At 42.4% G+C, this 22207-nt stretch overlaps 1 long non-coding RNA gene across 1 annotated transcript in view; it reads left to right on the forward strand.

Annotated features, from left to right (window-relative positions):
- The window catches only part of LOC309488539, a 42705-nt gene extending 24248 nt beyond the window's left edge, over positions 1-18457 (forward strand). Inside the window, exons 2-5 of the long non-coding RNA XR_014202157.1 lie at positions 9852-10029; positions 10109-10187; positions 10527-10673; positions 17786-18457. This is a non-coding gene — a long non-coding RNA (uncharacterized lncRNA). The remainder of the gene's footprint in view (positions 1-9851; positions 10030-10108; positions 10188-10526; positions 10674-17785) is intronic.
- Positions 18458-22207: the final 3750 nt, after the last annotated feature.

A 22207-nucleotide genomic window follows, 5' to 3' on the forward strand; every position in this document is an offset into this window, starting at 1 on the left:
CCACTGCAAGCAGCAGTAGACAAACAGGACAAAAAGAAGGCAGGAGCTTCTGGTAATGTGAGTGAGAATCCAGTCAATAAGAAACCAATAGGTAGGCCGAGACCATGGTACTGTTTTACTTGTGGCGAGGATGGCCACGTTGCATCTGTCATGAACCATGATTGATCTTTCTCCTTTTTCCCTCTCTCTCACACTCACATGCACACATTCACGTACATACACACATACTCACACCCACTCGTTCTCTCAGCTGATCCTCATCGCAATCAGCGTTCGCGCTGATCTTCTCCACACCGGTTTTCTCTTCCCTCCTGATATTGCCTGCTACTTCTAGCCTACCTCTCTCCCTGTCTCATTGCCAGATTATTGTTACTATTGTAAGGCTCGTTCCTGTATGGTATACCGTTATTCCTCTACTGGATACCTGCCTTGTCTTGTCTTATCTTGTCCTGCCTCGTCTCCGTGTCTGTTAACATTGTATTCTGCCCAGCTACCCTGCTGCTCGTGGTCTTCGTCTACTCTCCATCCGGCCGCCCGGCTACTGCAGGTCTAAAACTGTGTACCCTCGCTGACTGCTGCTACCCAACCCTGGGGTCCCTGCCGTTTCCGTTTCATTAAGTTTACACAAGAATATTTCTGTTAACCAGTTCTGCGCCCGTCTGGTGCCTTTGTTCTCTTTTTTCATTAAATTTGAGATTGTACCTGCATTTCGCTCTTGGGTCCTCTGTTCTCCTTGACAGAATAATCTGGCCACCATGGACCCAGCGAAGGAGGCACCTTTCCGTTCAGTGGTCGAGGTTCAGGGAGCCATGCTGGGCAGACACGAAGAGGAGTTGTCTGCAGCTAGACATGCTGTGGAGAGTCTGGCCGCCCAGGTGACTGACTTGTGAAAGCAGTTTCATCACTTTCGCCTGGATCCGCCATCCTCTCCGAAGACTCACAGTATCCTCGAACCCAGGATCAATAATCCACCTTGTTATGCCGGTAAGCCCACCGAATGTCGCTCTTTTCTAACACAATGTGAGGTTGTGTTTTCTTTTCAGCCCATCACCTATGCTGAGGACCGCACCAGAGTCGCTTTTGTGGTCTCCTTACTGACTGGACGGGCATGTGAGTGGGGAACGGCCATCTGGGACTCGCAGGCGGACTGCTGCGACCAATATGTACTGTTGCGACCAATATGTACTGTTTAAAGGGCATCTTGCAGGTTTTTTTTCTTTCAAAATTAATATATAAACTTGTATGAAAATACCATATGAAAAGTTAATGCAGGATTTAAAATAGTTTTGCAAGACATAAGGGCACAAATTTAGTAGAAACGTGACAGTTTCCTTGACCGTGTTGAAAAAGCAGTTTTTTCCATCATCGCGTCATATTACGTGATGAGAGGGAGTCGTTTGCCGGGCTCTGCGTTCACTTAGTGCAGAGTAGGTTGGTGTTCAGTGAGAGCGGTCGTGATTCAGTGTGTTTTCGGTGGTTATTGTATTTCAATGAATCATTGTCGTGGTAAATTATTGTGAATTATGGCCTGTCAGGACTTCGAGTCCACAGGTTTCCGGATGATTGCAATTCAGGATGGTGCTATCTTCCGTGCCTGGCTGCATTATGTGCAGGTGAAAAGACGGGACTTCACTTCTGCATCTGCTTCGAAAAACATGGTAGTGTGTAGCGTTCACTATAGACTGGATGATTATAATCCCTGCGATATGATGGAGTTATATGAGATGATGGCGATATGTGCACACTGTCACAGCATCTTCATCAGGTCGCCCAGTCCGTCGTCAGAATGTGGTTCAAACATATCTCCATACATTTCCGCTGTAATGTAGATGCGCCTTTCATACGGACAGGATTACACAATCAGATGGTACCGTATTTGCTTTCGATTGGATTTTTTTCGTTGGTGGACATTTTTTTTATAAACTTTATATAGATAGTTATATTTCTCATGTCTGTGAGGCTTATCTATACACTGTTTTTCAGTTAATTTTTGAGACGCGCTCCAATTCACAGAGATCATGAAAGCGCGCCCTGTTCGTTTTATTTTATTTTACAAAAGCACTACGTTTTCTTGTTGTTTACACAAATAAAAGTAGTTGCCTGGCCTGTCCTGCTCTCTTGGCTGCATAGCAGGCTCATAATTAACTTATATGGCTGAGGTCCGTCATACGAGTAAACATTTACAATTTCCTCAGCGTCCGAACTGTCATTGCGATCCATTGCTTTCCTATTGTTTACTTTGACCGCACTCCCTCCTGTTACGTCACTTCCGGCGGTTTTCAGATGCAGAAGTAAAATTTTCTCACAAAAACGACTCTAGAAGCCTTAATAGCGTTTTATAAGTATATATTTATATTTAAATCTAGTTCCTACATTATTTTTCTATACATTGACTTACTGGGTAGTCTGACCTGCAAGATGCCCTTTAAGGAGGAGATGGTCAGGGTGTTCGACCGTTCTGCCTGCGGTCGCAAAGCTTCATGACTACTCGCTGTGCTTCGCCAGGGGAAGCGGACTGTTGCCGACTTCTCCATTGAAATCCGCACCCTGGCTACTACGTGCAGCTGGAACGAACCGGCGTTAGTCGCATGTTTCCTTGAAGGGCTGAATGCGGATATCAAGGATGAGATTTGCTGCTGGGGGGTATCCACATCTCTGCTGCTGAACGTCAACGACGGATACTGAATCGACTCTGCCTCTACTGCGGCTCCGCGAGTCACTTCGTCTCGACCTGTCAACTAAAAGCCAGAGCTCGCCAGTAGATAGGGGATTACTGGTGAGCGCTACTGCTCTAGTCCCTTCGCCGAGGACTCGCACTACGTTTTCTGCTGTCCTCCGCTGGCCTGGTTCTACGGCCTCCTGTATGTCAAGTCAAGTCAAGTCACCTTTATTTATATAGCGCTTTTTACAATACAGATTGTATCAAAGCAGCTTCACATTGATAACATGAAAATAATACAACAGTTTGTTTCTAGAAGAAACAGTGGCAAGGAACCAAAACTCCATCAGGTGACAGAATGGAGAAAAAAACCCTTGGGAGAACCCAGGCTCAGTCGGGGGCCAGTTCTCCTCTGGCCAACGAGCGAACAGTGTATGATTATGATCCAGGCAGCGTTACAGGTCAGAAGTCAGATTGGTCGTGTCGATGAGGCCTTCACAGGGCTGATGAGGCTGGCACTTCAGGGATGCGTCATGGTTGGGTCCAGGTGCAGATCCACCATCTGATCTGGATATGGCCGGGGTCCACCTCACTTCAGTAAACGGAGAGACTTGTTGACACTTCAGTACTGCGTTGTTGTCACGCAGGTCCTTCATCGGATCTGGATCCGGCCTGGATCCGGCGAAAGAGGAGAGACTAGTTGACACTTAAGGACTGCATTGTCGTCGCGTCCAGGCGCAGGTCCTTCATCAGATCTGGATACGGCCTGGATCCGGCGGACTGCGGTAAACCTCGGAATAAACAGAGAGACTAATATTAGCGTAGACGCCATTCTTCTTATGATGTAACGAGTACATCAGGATTTATGGGAAGTGTTCCCGGTTCTGGCTGGCCTAATCTATGCAGCCTAATATGGAATTATAGAAGTCTATAATGTGTTATGTGTATGCTAGGTCAAAGAGATGTGTTTTCAGTCTAGCTTTGAACTGACAGAGTGTGTCTGCTTCCCGGACAATGTTAGGAAGACTGTTCCAAAGTTTTGGTGCTAAATAGGAAAAGGATCTACCGCCAGCAGTCGATTTTGATATTCTGGGTATTATCAACTGGCCGGAATTTTGAGATTGCAATAGACGTGAAGGACTATAATGCGTTAAGATCTCGCTCAAGTACTGCGGAGCTAAACCATTTAGTGCTTTGTAAGTAATCAGCAATATTTAAAACATTTTACGATGTTTAATAGGGAGCCAGTGTTGACAGAACAGGGCTAATATGGTCATACTTCCTGGTTCTGGTAAGAACTCGAGCTGCTGTGTTTTGGACCAGCTGTAATTTGTTTATTAAGCGTGCAGGGCAACCACCCATTAGAGCATTACAATAATCTAGCCTTGATGTCATGAACGCATTAAAGGGATACTCCACTTTTTTGGGAAATAGGCTCATTTTACAACTCTCCCAGAGTTAAACTGTTGAGTTTTACCGTTTTCGAAATCCATTCAGCCGAACTCCGGGTCTGGCGGTACCACTTTTAGCATAGCTTAGCATAGATCATTGAATCAGACAGGACCATTAGCATCTCTCTCAAAAAAATTACCAAAGAGTTTCGATATTTTTCCTAATTAAAAGGAAAAAAGAAAAAAGGCGCTGCGTCATATTACGCCTCCTGCTGGACTCATGGTACGGCAGCAAAGTTTCTTGATTATTACGCAGGAATGAGAGTATAGTTCCTAGCCATATCAGCCTAGAAAATCGCAACTTTACATTTTCCGTCGGTCTTAGTACACGATGTAACTACAGAAGAGTCAAGTTTTAAATAGGAAAACTATCGAAACTCTTTGGTAATTTTTTTGAGAGAGATGCTAATGGTCCTGTCCGATTCAATGATCTATGCTAAGCTATGCTAAAAGTGGTACTGCCAGACCCGGAGTTCGGCTGAATGGATTCGAAAACGGTAAAACTCAACTGTTAACTCTGGGGGAGTTGTAAAATGAGCCTATTTCCAAAAAAAGTGGAGTATCCCTTTAACTAATTATTCCGCATTTGTCAATGAGAGCATATGACGTAATTTAGATATATTTTTAAGATGGAAAGATGCGGTTTTACAGATACTAGACACGTGACTTTCAAATGAAAGATTGGTATCAAAGAGCACACCCAGGTTCCTAACCAGCGATGAAGATTTAACAGAGCAGCCATCACGTGTTAGACAGTATTCTAGGTTATTACGTGAGGAAGTTTTTTGTTCAATAATTAGAATCTCTGTTTTTTCAGAATTAACCCTCTGAGGTCTGAGCTGTTTTCTGGGCCCTGGAGGTGTTCTGACATGCTCTGACATTTGTGTTTTTTTCTGTTACTAGTGACATTTTCATGGCTAAAGTCTAATTACACTGTATTCAGCACAAACTCTGCTACAATAATATATCAGCAGCATGTATGTAAAAGTTTGTAGTTTTGAGATAATGACATTTATGCGTGGTTTGTGAAAATACAAAAAAAAATTGTCACTGAAATAAGGCCATGAAACCCATACTGATTATTTCTTCACAAGACTTTTGAAAATTGTATCACGTAGCCTAGAATATTTGCTCCAAAACTATGTGAAAATCACCCTGACTGCTCATTCAGATAAGACAATATATTGATTTAAAATTTCTAAGACGTGTTTTGTGTGACAAAGCCATATGCGAAGAGGCGTGATCATCTCATGAATATGTAAGCCTTCAACACCTGAGAAAGACAAAGACACTCCCCTAACTGCCCTATTAGGAGCGATCAGGCCCTGTCATTCAGAGCAACCTTGCACAAAGAATGAGGAGATTTAAAAAAGAATGGCTTTTAGATTGTTTGGATTTATTTACAACACAACACGATCCAAAAATACAAATGACAAAAGAGCACATTGAAAACAATGATCCAAAGACAGAGACCTTTGTGCCATTCCTAAAAACATTGTACATACCTTTCATTTCCAAGGTGTTTGATTTTCACTTTACCATGTTCATGTACAGAGACTCATGTGAATGTTGAAGTCAGCAGGACTCAGTTGCATCTGGTCCCTGAAAGAAAAAAAAAAGAATACTGAAAACATACCCTGCATCAGTGTGGAAAGGCCTGAAAGACATTACCAACTACAAGACACCATCCCCCAGCATCGACAGCAACAAGCATCTTGCGAACGAGCTGAATGTCTTTTACTGTAGATTTGAGACCCCCGATCAGACACCCCATACCCGCCCTGACCATCTCTCTACACAGCCATCAACACCTCCAGCCATCCCCCTCCCCTCCCCCCCAGCACTTCAGATCAGTGAGGATAATGTGCGTCAGATCTTCAGGAAACAGAAGAGAAGGAAAGCACCAGGCCCAGACGGTGTTTCACCAGCCTGCCTGAAAACCTGCGCTGACCAGCTGGCCTCTATCTTCTCACTGATCTTCAACAGATCACTGGAGCAGTGCAAAGTCCCTTTCTGCTTTAAACGCTCCACCATCATCCCAATCCCGAAGAAACCAAAGATCACAGGACTCAATGACTACAGACCTGTTGCCTTAACATCTGTGGCCATGAAGTCATTCGAAAGACTGGTGTTAGCATATCTGAAGGACATCACTGGACCCTTGCTGGACCCCCTGCAGTTTGCCTACAGAGCAAACCGGTCTGTGGATGATGTGGTCAATATGGGACTGCATTACACCCTACAACATCTGGACAAACCAGGGACCTATGCAAGGATTCTGTTCGTGGACTTTAGTTCTGCCTTCAACACCATCGTCCCATCACTGCTCCAGACCAAACTGACCCAGCTCTCTGTCCCTAGCTCCATCTGTCAATGGATCACCAGCTTTCTGACAGACAGACAACAGCTAGTCAGAATGGGCAAAATCACGTCCGACAGCCGCACCATCAGCACCGGTGCTCCACAGGGATGTGTTCTCTCACCACTGCTCTTCTCCCTGTACACAAATTACTGCACCTCTAAAGACACCTCTGTCAAGCTCCTGAAGTTTGCGGACGACACTACTGTTATCGGACTCATCCGGAACGGTGACGAGTCTGCGTACACACAGGAGGTGGAGCAGCTGTCTCTTTGGTGCAGTTATAACAACCTGGAGCTGAACACGCTCAAAACAGTGGAGATGATCGTGGACTTCAGGAGAAACCCCCCTGCACTCCCTTCACTCACCATCATGGACAGCACTGTGACTGCAGTAGAGTCATTCAGGTTCCTGGGCACCACCATCTCTCAGGATCTGAAGTGGGACACTCACATAGACTCTATTGTGAAGAAAGCCCAACAGAGACTGTACTTCCTGCGTCAGCTGAGGAAATTCAACCTGCCACAGGAGCTGCTCATACAGTTCTACTCAGCTGTCATCCAGTCCATCCTCTGCACTTCCATCACCGTCTGGTTCGGCTCTGCTACCAAAACCGACCTCCGTAGACTACAGCGGATAGTTCGGACTGCTGAGCGAATCACTGGCACTACCCTTCCCACACTCAAAGTACTGCACTCATCCAGAGTGAGTAAAAGGGCTCGCAAAATCACTCTGGACCCGTCACACCCAGCACACTTTCTGTTTGAACTGTTACCGTCTGGTCGACGCTACAGAGCACCGAGCACAAAAACAACCAGACACAGGAAAAGTTTCTTTCCCCAGGCCATCTACCTCATGAACACTTAAATGTTCCCCTACTGTGGAACAAACATGTGCAATACTTCCCTCAGACATTTCATTATAGCACCTTATAACTTTATATATATTTATAATTTATAATCTTTTATTTTTATTTTATTTTTATTTTTTCTATTTTTTTTTATTTTTTTTATTTATACCTATGTTACTTGTCACTTGTCTTGTCACTTTATATTGTATGTGTACTGGAAGCTACTGTCACCAAGACAAATTCCTCGTATGCGCAAGCATACTTGGCAATAAAGCTCTTTCTGATTCTGATTCTGATTCTGATATCAAGAGAAACTATAGGGCTGCACGATTTTGGGAATAGATTTTAGATTTTTCTGGTTAAAATTTATTTTAAAAATTCACAGAATACACACACACACACACACACGTTTCCAACAATATATAATGAACACCAGGTTTGTTTTGCCTTGTAGGCATAGGCTACGCAGTGCTGCATAAAATAATAACAACAATAAATTAAATCTTCCAAAAGATTTCAAGAACAACTACGCTAGAGAAAAATATATTGATTATCATATGTTACTTCAAATGTTTCCATTCGTTATGATGATATGAAATGAGATAATAGTAAAAACATAAAGCCTAATGTTTGGTGCATTTTTCCTTTCAAACGCAATCGCGCTCCAAAATATGATACATTAAAACCCACAGCGCGCTCCAAAATATGATACATTCAAACCCACAGCGCGCTCCAAAATATGATACATTCAAACGCCATCGCGCTCCAAAATATTAAACATTATGGTTATACATATCTATGTTTGAGCAGATATCCACAAACAGTATTTAACAGGAAACACGGGTCTAAATAGTATAATATTCACCATATATCTAGCAACAGTTCAACTGCAATGTGAAGTTTATGCAACAATACCATAAACTAATAAGTAAGAATTTCTTACCTTACATCTTTCTTGTCTTCAAATCGCGTTCTTCTTCTTCTTAGGTAAATCCAATGTAAGCTCAGACGTGTCTTCCAAACTCGACGAAAAGCAGAGACTTGTGAAGTTTTTTGGTGTTTTGTGTTTCAGGTAACGAGGGCGTTCGCGTCCCATGTGGAGATTTGCATGTGTATAAAGGTATATGGCTCATAAATGTGTGACAAGTATTCGCTGAGTTTTGTTTCAGTTTATAGACGTGCTCAAGAAAAAAAAGTTCACCGCGACGGAGAGGCAGAACGCACACCCTGTTTATTTTCTTTATTTTACAAAAGCACAATGTTTTGATTTGATTGTAAGTGGACACATACAAAAGTAGAAATATCACAGATTCTTTTTTTATATTTCTTTTTTCTGTATAACCATAAATGACGGAGTAATTTAAGTTTATTATACTACAATGTGAAGAAAATCCAGCAAAACGCGGGGGCGCGTTTGCCGACCTCAGAGGGTTAAGGGTTATCTCATATAATCTATCTGTAATAAGACTATTGATATATTAATGATGAATTATAATTCGTTGTGATTGATTATTCATATATACAATCTATCTATTTTCAGCTTCGATAATTTAATGTAACTGTATGCGATACATGAATCATACCCCTGATTCATTATTAACATTCCCCTTTATTACCATTTGAGTTAATTTGCATATTCCCTACACCATCAACTGCCAGAAGAGGTTCTAGAGAATGTTCTTAAGCTATTTAATCGAATTTGGCGTGAAGGTGATATACCTAGGCAATAGAAAAGAGCAACAATCCTACCGTTTCATAAACCAGGGAAATATGTCACGGTTCATGAATTCACTGTCTCTTCCTTGTGTCTTCGCTAGATCTCTATACGATTTAGCTTATAGATGGTGATGGTTCGAGATGGTGGTCACGTGATGTGGTAACAAGCGAAGCACGCAGCGTCTCGCGCCCTCGCTAATGTTTGTTCATCTTTAAACTCATCGTTTGTAACTTAACTCTCTCCTAAACGTATCCAAAGTGGTGGATTTACTAACTTACTGATCTGCTGTGACCATGCCGAAGGCAAAAGTGGTGCAGACAAACTCAAACGCTGAGACGGTCACAATGGCGTCCCTCACCCACCTGCTTGAGTCTCATCGAACCGCCATCTCCGAGGACTTCAAACAAACTTTCTCAGCTCTTGAGACCAAGTTGAACGGTGTCATAACTACTGTGACAGAACACGCTGAGAAACTCGAAATCCTTGAGAGTGAAGGTGACGCGCGAGAGCTATGCCTGAAGGCTGCCAAGGAAGCTATCACCAAGCTCCAGACAGACCATGCTAAACTAGCAACTAAAATCGTCGAATCACGGAGCCGGCGTAACAACATCAGGGTCATTGGTGTACCTGAATCCGTGGAGGGGCCACAACCGACAGCTTTCTTCACCAAGATGCTCGAGGAGGTCTTTGGAGGGGTCCTCGATTCGCCTGTGGAGTGTGAACGGGCTCACAGAGCCCTGGCACTCAAACCTCCACCCAACCAGCGGCCAAGACCGATCATCATTCATCTCCTCAGGTTCCAGGTAAAGGATAAGATCATCCGCCATGTGTAACCCTTGACATTTATATCCTGTTTCAATTCTTAGTTGCGTTTCTTTAAACCTGGGTACTGCCCCTTTAAGAGATAGGGTAGTTCATGCAGGAAGCGAGTGCACAGTGAAAGCGCACAGAGTGAATGTACATGGAGAAAAGCACGGAGAAAACGCATAGATTGTGAGTAATTCTGACTTGCTGACTAAAATGAGCATTTATAGTGTGACTTGAATACCTGATTTATTGTTTTATATATCAGCTGGGAGGTTGAATTGAAACACTGGAAGAGAAAACGAAGAATACATATTGCTTTCTGTGACTGTTTCTGAGGCATTCTGGTGAGTGTAACTAAATGTTATTATTTGAGCAAAACCAGTCAGAATGTATTTGCCAAAGAGAAAAATGTGTTTAAATTGTTCATGAAGAGTGTTTTCAAGCCATTAAGAGGGAAGCTAAGTACAGCCACCATGATGCTTGTTTTGCTAGTCATGGAGAGCATGAGGTGTACGATGCCCATGCTTATTGTCTTTTTTCCACATGCCGAGTGAAATTGTTGACATAAAATGTAACTGTAGAATTTGATTTATTTTAAAGTGTACATGTGATTTCTCTTACGAAGAATGGGTTAAATGTCTAATGTTATTGATGTAATCAATTTGAAATGTATATTTGTGCAGACTGGTTTTTTTCCTTGGACTGGTTGTTGGTGATACATTTGGGACCTGAATCATTTGAAAGGAATCATCTGGAACAGATCCTCTTCATTTCATCGCCAGCTTTCAGCTCTTCTTTGTCCTTGAGTTACTGATTCCTTTGGGGAAGTGGTAGGACTGAGATATTTTTTTTTCTTTTTTTTTTCTTTTTCCCCCCCACATTTTGTCCCCAAGGAAAAAAAGAAATTGAACTTTCCGGATTTGGACTTTAAAGGTCAATTATTTTTTTTGTTATAATTGTACTGTTGTTCTGTTATTCATCTGAGATTGAGGGTCATCTGATGTTTAGCATTCTGGTGTTTTGAAGTGCTAGAACAGAGAGCATTTAAATTGCCTCACAAATATATTTCTGGTTAACTTAAATTCTGTGTGTGGCATTACTTTATTTTGTGTTTTTCTCTTTTCATGATATTTTAGTTATTCAGTTAGTTCTGTGTATTTGACTAGAAGAAAAAAATCCCAAAGCTCCTTGAATGAACTTGGACAATTTGTATTTTTTTTATTAGATCACAAAACCCTGAGATGAGGGTTACACAAATATAGTGGCGAGCCAGCAGCCAGGAGCTTGGGTTAAATTTTACTTGTTGTGTTAATTACCTCAAGAAATTTATTTTTTGTGATTTTGATTTTCATTCAATATTCTGAGAGTGGGATCTACATTTATTTTCATTTTTTTTAGCTTGATTATATGTTCCAAAACTAAATATGGATCTTTGTGACCGTTTTGATGTATATGGTCAGAACTGTCTGTATGTTACGGGGATAGTAGAAATTTGTGACGATAAGGATATTCAGAGTATTTTTGAAGCATATGGGGAAATTGAGAAAATAGTTAGAGTTCCTGATGAGTCAGAGCAGCCAGTCGGTAGACTCCTAATTCAGTATTTGTCTGAGAAATCTATTTTGAGTATCAGCCCTGATTGTTTAGGTGACCAGCCAAGCCCAAAAGACCCTTCCATTACATGGAATGTAAAAACAGTCCGTGATCTATGCCAGCGGAGGCTAGGCAGGGAACTGGCATTAAGATATTTAGATGAACTAAACGATATCCCCGGCAGTGGTAGAGCAGAATTCCTACTTGCTCTTCAGAATGAACTTCAGAATGAACTTCAGAGCATTCAGCTTCATTCAAATGATTCCCAAGCAGCTGAAGCAGATCCACATACCACTGTTTGCAGCCCAAGTCTTCGTGACTCAGGAATAACTAACCCTGCTGAGTTAAGTCAAGCTCAAGCTAGGATTCCAAACCGTTCCCCCTTGCATGCTCCACCAAGTCCACTGCATGTTGATGAAAGTATGCTCAACCCCCCTCAGATTCAAAGGGTTGTTGTAGAGCACGTCATCCGTAATGAGTCTGCTCATTCCCCCTTGAGGCAGAGCCGCATCCGCACATTCTCCGGCCGGACCCCCAAGCCAAATGGGGAAGTCGACTATGAGACGTGGCGTACTCAAGTTGATCTTCTAGTTTCTGACCCCTCTTCGCCAGATTCTCAGAAAGTGAGGATGATCTTAGAGAGCCTGCTCAGCCCAGCAGCTGACATTGTCAAGCCCTTAGGTGTTAATTCTTCACCTAGCTCTTACCTTAACCAGATTGAATCCGCCTTTGGTGTAGTAGAAGATGGAGAGGAGCTCTTTGCAACTTTTCTCAACTTAAATCAAAATGCGGGAGAAAAGCCGTCAACATACCTGCAACGACTGCATACTCTGCTTACCCGAGCAATATCCAGAGGGGGAGAGTGCTGCAGATTCCCGTAAGCACCTGCTTCGCCAGTTCTGTCGAGGGTGCTGGGACCAGGCCATGATAATTGGACTTCAGCTTGAACATCGTAAAGACAATCCACCAACCTTTCCTGAACTCCTGCTCTCTGTGAGAACCGAGGAAGACAAAAAAGCAGCAAAGCTAGATCGAATGAAGAAACATCTTGGCAGCACGAAAGCAGCTGCTCATGCTCACTCAGTGTATGGTATACCTGTTAATGTTGAACCTTCGCCTGAGCCGACAAATAAATGCCAACAGGATGAAACCCAGAAGCTTAAAGGAGAGATAGCTGCGCTGAAAAAACAAGTTGCATACTTGTCAAGGAGAGGTGAAACTAGAGACTATGAGATAAAAGCTGGGAAAGACTCTAAAGAAAGTGCAGTTACCAGTGACTGCCTTGTGTCCAGCTCCAACGTGACACCTGACTCTGCAACTATGCCAAAACCCTGGTTCTGTTTCAAGTGCGGGGAAGATGGACACATTGCAGTTCGCTGCAGTAAGCAACCCAACCCTGAGCTTGTTCGGAAGAAGAATTCACGGCTAAGAGAGAGACGGGAGGAGTACAGGAGATTGCATGGGACATCACAGTTTTCTTTAAACCTCTAACAGCTCCTGTTGCGGGACACCCAGGAGCTGCCAGCACACACATTCGTCCCACAATGATGATTCACAATACAGTCCATTGTGCGAGAGAAACCCAAACAAACATCAGGGTTAAGGATGAATTCTTGCCGCAAGGTCTTATTGGCCAACGTTGTGTTGCTTCTGTTCTTGTTGAAGGAACTCGGTGTGATTCTCTCTTAGACACAGGGTCTCAAGTTACGACTGTTTCTGAGTCATTCTACTTGATCAATCTTTCTTCAGTTCCCATTCAGCCAATTCATGCGTTGTTTGAGGTTGAGGGTGCTGGTGGACAGAATGTTCCATACCTTGGTTACATCCAAGCCATCATAACCTTCCCTTGTACTGTCACAGGTGCAGAGGAAGAGCTTTCTTCTCTTCTTCTTGTTGTTCCAGATTGTCACTTCAACAGTAAAGTCCCGCTGTTGATTGGGACAAATGTTCTTGACCGCTTGTATCAGCAGGGTGTAGAGAGGAAAGGGGATAAGTTCTTTAAAAAACCTGGTGGCAGTAGTGATTATGCTTTGCTTTTTCAGCATGTTGCTCAGAATTATGAGAGGGGGAGGAAATCCTTCCAAGTGAAAGCAATGGGGAAAGGCCAAATCACTATCCCTGCCAAACAGAAAATATGCCTCCTTGGTCAAGTGAGGATTAAGGGAATGTCAAACGCCGTATTTGTTTTAGAGCAACCTGAGTCTTTTCCCTTGCCAGGTGGTCTTCTGCTTGAGTGTGCTGTGGTCGGTGCCCCACACAGGGCTTGTTCCAAGATTCCTGTCGTCTTAAAGAACATAACTGACCGTGATATTACCCTTCATCCCAAGCGTGTGATCGCTGAAATGGCAGCTGCTTATGTTCTGCCTTTGAAGACTGATCTTTTGTCTTGTTCTGCTCAGTTGCCCTGTGGGAAGCTGGCGTTCCAACTTGATAACTCACCCATTCCTGAAGAATGGAAAAAAACGCATCTCTGATAAACTCAATTCCATGTCAGAGGTCTTTGCTGTGGATGACTTGTCGTATGGTCACGCCACTGCAGTGAGGCATCACATTAGACTACAGGATGAGACGCCTTTTAAAGAACGACCTAGGCCAATTCATCCCAGTGACAGAGAAGCTGTTAAGCAACATCTCAGGGAGCTCCTAGATGCTGGAATAATCAGAGAGTCAGAGAGCCCTTTCGCATCACCAATCGTTTTGGTTCGTAAGAAGAATGGACAAATCAGGCTTTGTGTCGATTATAGGAAGCTTAATGCGCACACTATAAAAGATGCATATGCGCTTCCCAACATAGAGGAGACTTTCTCTGCACTCAGTGGGGCTAAATGGTTCTCAGTCATGGACCTTAAATCGGGATACTACCAAGTTGAAGTAGCCGAAGAAGATAAACACAAAACTGCTTTTGTTTGTCCTCTGGGATTCTTTGAATTTAATCGCATGCCTCAAGGTGTCACAAATGCACCTAGCACATTCCAGAGGCTTATGGAAAAGTGTGTAGGGGACTTGCATTTGAATGAAGTACTCGTGTTTCTGGATGATCTCATTGTCTTTTCTAAAACACTTGAGGAACACGAAACCAGGCTGATGAAAGTGTTGACTCGTCTGAAAGATTGTGGACTAAAGTTGTCTCCTGAAAAATGCCACTTTTTCCAATCATCTGTAAAATATCTCGGACATGTGGTGGATGCCGATGGGGTTCACACCGATCCCGAAAAGATTTCCGCTCTGAAAGATTGGCCTCGTCCTTCAACCAGACGGGAGCTTAAATGTTTTCTAGGTTTTGCTGGGTATTATCGGCGCTTCGTCAAGGGGTTCTCTGAAATAGCAAAGCCGTTAAACAGTCTGCCTGCAGGATATAGTCCTCCAAGGAAAAGGGGGAAGGTTTACAAGAGAGAGAAATCGAGCATGCCTGTAGTTACCAATGCTCCCCTTGGTAATGAGTGGACAGTCGAGTGTGAGAATGCATTTACGACCCTGATTGAGAAATTGACATCTGCCCCAATCCTCGCTTTTGCAAACCCAGTACTTCCCTATGTATTGCATACAGATGCCTGTGGGGAGGGGCTTGGCGCAGCTCTCTACCAAGAGCAGGAGGGCAAGCTCCGTGTGATAGCATATGCCAGTAGGGGTCTTTCAAAAAGTGAGAGGAACTATCCTACCCACAAATTAGAATTTTTGGCCTTGAAATGGGCCATCTGTGAGAAATTCAGCGATTATCTCTATGGCACTGAATTTACTGTTCTCACGGACAATAACCCACTGACATATGTGCTGACCACGGCAAAACTCGATGCAGCAGGACATCGCTGGCTTGCTGCATTATCTACTTACAGGTTCAATATAAAATACAGAGCTAGATCTGTCAATAAGGATGCGGACGGATTGTCCAGGAGACCTCAAAATCCACCTGAGGAAGATGATGCGTTCCTTGAAGAAGAGAGGGCTACTGGAGACTTGAAACAGCGATTATGCAAAGAAACTGAAGTGATCTCCCCCGAATTACTCTCTGCAATGTGTGAACGTCATTCGTTTTTCTTGTCAAGCGACGTGTCAGAGGCATCAGAGTCTATTGTTCTTGCAGAGTCCTTGGCTTTGGATGCTTCATCTGTCCCTGAAAGTTTCACCACCACAGGGTACGAGACTATTCCTGGAATGACCCGTGATGATTGGTACCGAGCTCAGAGGGAGGATTCAACTTTGGGAAGGATCATTTCTTTCATGGAGCAAGGTCAGAAACCCAACTTCCAACGTACCAAGTTTGAACCCCTCGAGGTAAAACTGCTCCTGAGGGAATGGAAACGGCTTGAGCTACGAGATGGAGTGTTATACCGGAAGTGGACAACCCATGGGGCTGTGTTGCACCAGCTGGTTCTGCCTCAAAAGTGCAGAGAGAGAGCATTGAATGGTGTTCATGATGAGGTGGGCCATCTTGGCTATGAACGTGCAGTTGACCTTGCTCGTGCTAGATTCTTTTGGCCGAAGATGGCAAAGGATATTGAGAACAGATGTTACACCTGTGAGAGATGTTTTAGGAGGAAAGCGTGCCCGCAGAAAGCAGCTCCCATGGAATCCATACAGACAACGTATCCCCTTGAGTTAGTATCCATGGATTATTTGTCTCTCGAGCCTGATAGTCATGACACTAGAAATATACTGGTCATGACCACCACTTTACCAAATTTGCTGTGGCGGTACCGACAAAAGACCAGAAAGCTAAGACCATTGCGAAGGCATTCTGGGAGAATTTCATTGTCCATTATGGGTTCCCAAGTCACCTCCTTAGTGACCAAGGAAAGGATTTTGAATCCCACACCATCCGAGAGTTGTGTGCCCTTATTGGAGCTGACAAGGTTAGGACTACGCCTTATCACCCACGTGGGAACCCTGTGGAGAGGTTCAATAGAACTCTTCTCAGTATGCTTGGGACCCTTGATGAGAAAGGTAAATCTCACTGGAGAGACTTCGTAAAGCCCCTTGTACATGCGTACAACTGTACCCGGAATGACACCACAGGCTATTCACCTTATGAATTAATGTTTGGGCGGCAGGCAAAGCTACCAATTGACCTTGTTTTTGGCATGAGTTCTTCAAGTGGAACACACAAAACCCACTCTGAGTATGTAAAGAAGCTACGAGAGCATCTCCAAGAGAGCTACGAATTGGCTGTTGAAAGTTCTCGCAAAATGAATGCAAAGAACAAAGCAAGATTTGATTAAAAGGTGAGAGCAGCTGAACTAATGCCTGGTGACCGGGTCCTTGTGAGAAATTTGAGTTTGAGGGGGAAGCACAAACTTGCAGAACGATGGGAAAAGACTGTCCACACTGTGGTCAAGAGAATTTCAGATGGCCCCGTATACATAGTTAAGCCAGAAAAGAGTGATGGTCCACATCGTACCCTTCACAGGGATCTCTTGTTGCCTTGCGGGTTTTTGCCTGTGAGCTCAGAAGAGCCGGTGCCTGGAACAAATCACACCGCTAACAGGAAACGGATGAGAACAAGAGTAAACACGGAGATGCAGGAGGGTGATGGTAATGAGGAACTGTCCAGTGATGAGGAAGGAAGTTGCCTTCAAATACCCATTCCCGAAATAGTCACAAGGAGTCCTTACATTATACAAGTAGATGGTGGGCCACTAACCTCTCATGATATTTCTGGGAAGACGTCAGACCCATTGAACCCTCACGCAGCTGAGTTCTCTCCACATATTTCAACTATTCCCAGATCAGAGTCTGTCCAGCCTGTGATTGAACCCACACAAGAAGACTCTGAGGTGGTTACTGGGGGCACACCAGTCCCTCTGGCTTCAGAGGCTATTGAGATCGAACATTCCCCTGGTCATATTGTCATTGAAATCCCAGAGGAGATTTTACCAGATGCAGGGTTAGAATCCCAAGAATTGCCCCACAATTCAATTGACGTTGAATCCATACCCCTCAGACGTTCAGGTCGGGAGAGACGCCCACCAAAGACACTAGAATATGAGGAATTAGGAAAGCCCATAATTCTTGCTCTAATTACATTTTTTGATTCCTTGGGAGGCATTCTCTCTGCCAGTCTTCCTGTTAATACGCACGCAGGGACTCATGCGATTTAGAAGGGGAGAATGTAACCCTTGACATTTATATCCTGTTTCAATTCTTAGTTGCGTTTCTTTAAACCTGGGTACTGCACCTTTAAGAGATAGGGTAGTTCATGCAGGAAGCGAGTGCACAGTGAAAGCGCGCAGAGTGAATGTGCATGGAGAAAAGCACGGAGAAAACGCATAGATTGTGAGTAATTCTGACTTGCTGACTAAAATGAGCATTTATAGTGTGACTTGAATACCTGATTTATTGTTTTATATATCAGCTGGGAGGTTGAATTGAAACACTGGAAGAGAAAACGAAGAATACATATTGCTTTCTGTGACTGTTTCTGAGGCATTCTGGTGAGTGTAACTAAATGTTATTATTTGAGCAAAACCAGTCAGAATGTATTTGCCAAAGAGAAAAATGTGTTTAAATTGTTCATGAAGAGTGTTTTCAAGCCATTAAGAGGGAAGCTAAGTACAGCCACCATGATGCTAGTTTTGCTAGTCATGGAGAGCATGAGGTGTACGATGCCCATGCTTATTGTGTTTTTTCCACATGCCGAGTGAAATTGTTGACATAAAATGTAACTGTAGAATTTGATTTATTTTAAAGTGTACATGTGATTTCTCTTACGAAGAATGGGTTAAATGTCTAATGTTATTGATGTAATCAATTTGAAATGTATATTTGTGCAGACTGGTTTTTTTCCTTGGACTGGTTGTTGGTGATACATTTGGGACCTGAATCATTTGAAAGGAATCGTCTGGAACAGATCCTCTTCATTTCATCGCCAGCTTTCAGCTCTTCTTTGTCCTTGAGTTACTGATTCCTTTGGGGAAGTGGTAGGACTGAGATTTTTTTTTTCTTTTTTTTTTCTTTTTTCCCCCCACATTTTGTCCCCAAGGAAAAAAAGAAGATATTGAACTTTCCGGATTTGGACTTTAAAGGTCAATTATTTTTTTTGTTATAATTGTACTGTTGTTCTGTTATTGATCTGAGATTGAGGGTCATCTGATGTTTAGCATTCTGGTGTTTTGAAGTGCTAAATATATTTCTGGTTAACTTAAATTCTGTGTGTGGCATTACTTTATTTTGTGTTTTTCTCTTTTCATGATATTTTAGTTATTCAGTTAGTTCTGTGTATTTGACTAGAAGAAAAAAATCCCAAAGCTCCTTGAATGAACTTGGACAATTTGTATTTTTTTTATTAGATCACAAAACCCTGAGATGAGGGTTACACATGCACGGACCATGAGGGGTAGGCTGAAATTCCGGGACCATTCCATCCTTGTATTTGAGGATTATCCTCCAGAGGTTGTGGAGCAGCGGAAAGAGTTTAAGACGGTCATGTCAGAGTTGTACGAGCGTGGATTCAAGCCGGCCCTGCTCTACCTGGAAGGCTTTACATTAAGATGGAGTCGGGAGGTAGGAAACACTTTCCCACGGTAGCTGAGGCTGAAGCTTTCATTGTCTCCTTGCCCTCGCGGAACACCTAGATCATAGTTTGCCCAAATCCATGCGACGAGGGTGACAGACCTGCAGGCCACGGCTTACTGTCGTTTGAGCTTATTCCGTTCTCCATTGACAGCGCACAGCGGTGATCTGTTTGCCTCCACTTTTGCGGATTTTGGGCGATAGTCTCTCTATCATGACTTAATGTTTCTAATAGCCTACTCCCCTTTACTGGAGGCTCGAACCTTGTTTTCAGGTGAGAGACATTTTGCTTTCAATTTCTATGAGACTACTTTCATTTCTTTTCTTTATTTTTACTTTTGCGAGTCGGCACGGATGACTGCGGTGTGGTACAAATTGTTTATACAATGGTACTAGAATATTTTTGTGTGTGTTGTGTATGTGCGTGTGTTTGGTTGCTCCGAGCATGTTTGCGACTATCGCCGTGTCAATGTCTCAATGTAATCCCAGAAAACTCCATGATCAATTTGTACTGTTTATATTATCAAGCATCACGTTAGTTCAGGCAGGCCACGTCAGCCAAGCCCGCATCAGCTGTTAGTCAGCTGTTCATGACGTGGTCCAATCCAGTGTCGACATCTATCTCAGCGGCACACATAAAATCTCACACTCCTGCAGCATTTCCCACATAGCTTGCTGCTCGCATCTAAACTCCCTCGTCCAACCCCAACTCCTCCTAACCAAACCTTCATCTTTCTGATCACTTGTTTTCTTTACAGGGTAATCTTGGCAAATTTCTATTATGTATTGTATTTCACATGTAATTGCTCATTTCAACTCATGTAATTGAGAATTGTAATCATGCATATACTGGTTCTGTTCTGTACCCCATGGGGGGTTTGCCTTGCTGCTCTCCCGCTTTGTCCAGGCATAGCTGCATGGAAAGGCGTGGGAGTTTTGCCCAGAACAGATCCATACCGCCAACACTAACTGTATGCTATATTATCACAATAAATCTATTTATTCATACTTGGCGAAGTGGTCCTGACTGAAATGGGTTTTGATGATTTCAATATTGTTGGAGATTCTCAGCACTGCATTGATATGGTTGGCAATACTACTTGTAATATTTTTCACCCTGATAATTTAAAACAATTAAATGATATATATAATTATTCACTGTTACATTTAAACATCAGAAACCTAAACAAACATCATTCTGAGTTAGTTTCTGTACTATCTAACTCAAGCTGTCATTTTGATGTTATTGGGTGTAGTGAAACCTGGCTTAATGAATTTTCAAATGCTGATTTACTTAACCTTGATGGATACAATCTACACATTAAGAACAGACCAAATAGAACAGGTGGAGGGGCCTGCCTTTATGTAAAGAGTAGCCTCCAAGTAAATATCTGTGATTTGTATTCATTGAGATTAACAATTATTACAAAACATTTATCATCGGTGTAATCTATCATCCACCAGACTCTGCTCTTGACACTTTTTATTGTAAACTGGAAGATCTATTACATAAACTGAATAATAAAAAAAAAGACTGTATACTTGGTGACTATAACATTGATATTTCTAAGGAAGATGGGGCAAAACATGATTTCATGAACACATTGCATTCCTCCTCTTTCTTCCCCACCATTGATAGATTTACTAGAGTAACACCTACATCCAAAACTATTATTGACAATATCATTACTAATATTCAAAACATCACGCTGGAGACGGGAGTCGTGCAGGCTGACATCACAGATCATTTTCCAATTGCAATATTTTTTGGCTCTGGCAAATCAGTCTCTCCTCCACTCTCTAAAATTAAATCTAAAATCCTTAATGAGAGAACCTTACAGCATTTAACTGTTAACTTACAGGCCAAGTCGTGGGCTTCTGTCTATGACAGTGCGACTCCTGATGCTGCATAAACCGACTGCTCTACCTGATCTTGGTGATGCCAAAGCTGATCATGCACAGAGTTTTAATAATCATTTCGCTTCAATGGGTGTAAATCTGTCTAAAAAGATAAGTCAACCCAAGGGTGTCACCTTTAAGCATTTTCTTTCTGGTAGTTACATTCATTCATTCTTCATGATACCAACAGATAGTACCGAACTCCTCAAGATCATTTTGGACTTGAGGAGCTCATACACCGCTGGTGTAGATGGAATATCTAGTAAGATAATTGCGAACGTCATTGTAGAGCCACTGGCTCATTGTATTAACTTTTCTTTATTTACTGGTATTGTACCTAAAATGACAAAAATCGCCAAGATAATTCCAATTTTTAAATCGGGCGATAGAAATTATATGAATAATTACCGGCCCATATCAATTCTACCCACTTTTTCTAAAGTAATGGAAAAGGTAGTATACAATAGACTTAGTGGCTATCTTGATAAATTAGATATTCTTGTTCCCTCTCAATACGGTTTCAGAAAAAAAGAGCACAACCTGTATGGCAATACTAGACCTAATTGAACAAATTAATGACTGTATTGAAGAGGGAAAATGTGGTATTGGTATTTTCTTGGACCTATCAAAAGCCTTTGATACCATTGATTTTGATATCTTATTGCACAAATTACAACACTATGGTATCAGAGGTCTAGCACTTGAATGGTTCAGAAGTTATCTATATGAGAGGGAACAGTATGTCCGTGTCAATGATCATAACTCTACTTGTAAGCCCATAATCTTTGGGGTCCCCCAGGGCTCCATTTTAGGGCCACTCTTATTTATTCTATATATAAATGATTTTGTAAATTCATCGACATTATTCCATAAAATCATCTTTGCAGACGACACAAATTTGTTTACATCACATAGTAACCCAATTATTCTACAAGATATAGTCAATTCAGAGTTAATCAAAGTTGACTCTTGGTTTAAATGCAACAAACTGTCATTAAATGTAAGCTAAACAAATGTTATTATATTCAAATCGACCAAGCAAAAATTATTTAAAAACACTGACCACTGCCTGATTAAAATGAATGACCAATTGATAAAAAGAGTGCATTCCACTAAATTCCTGGGGGTCCTCATTGACGAATCTCTTACCTTTAAATGTCATATTGATCATCTTGTAAACAAACTGTCAAAGTATGTTGACTTGTTTTATAAGATCAGACACGTTCTTCCGCTGTCTGCCCTACTCTTGTTGTATAAAACTCTCTTTGAACCACATCTTAATTACTGTAATGTGATATTGGTGCAACACCTTCACAAGTCATCTTAAAAAACTTAGATCATTGCAAAAGAAAGCCATACGGGCTCT

Source organism: Leuciscus leuciscus (genome assembly GCF_965113295.1).
Source record: "Leuciscus leuciscus genome assembly, chromosome: 23".
NCBI classification, from domain to species: domain Eukaryota; kingdom Metazoa; phylum Chordata; class Actinopteri; order Cypriniformes; family Leuciscidae; genus Leuciscus; species Leuciscus leuciscus.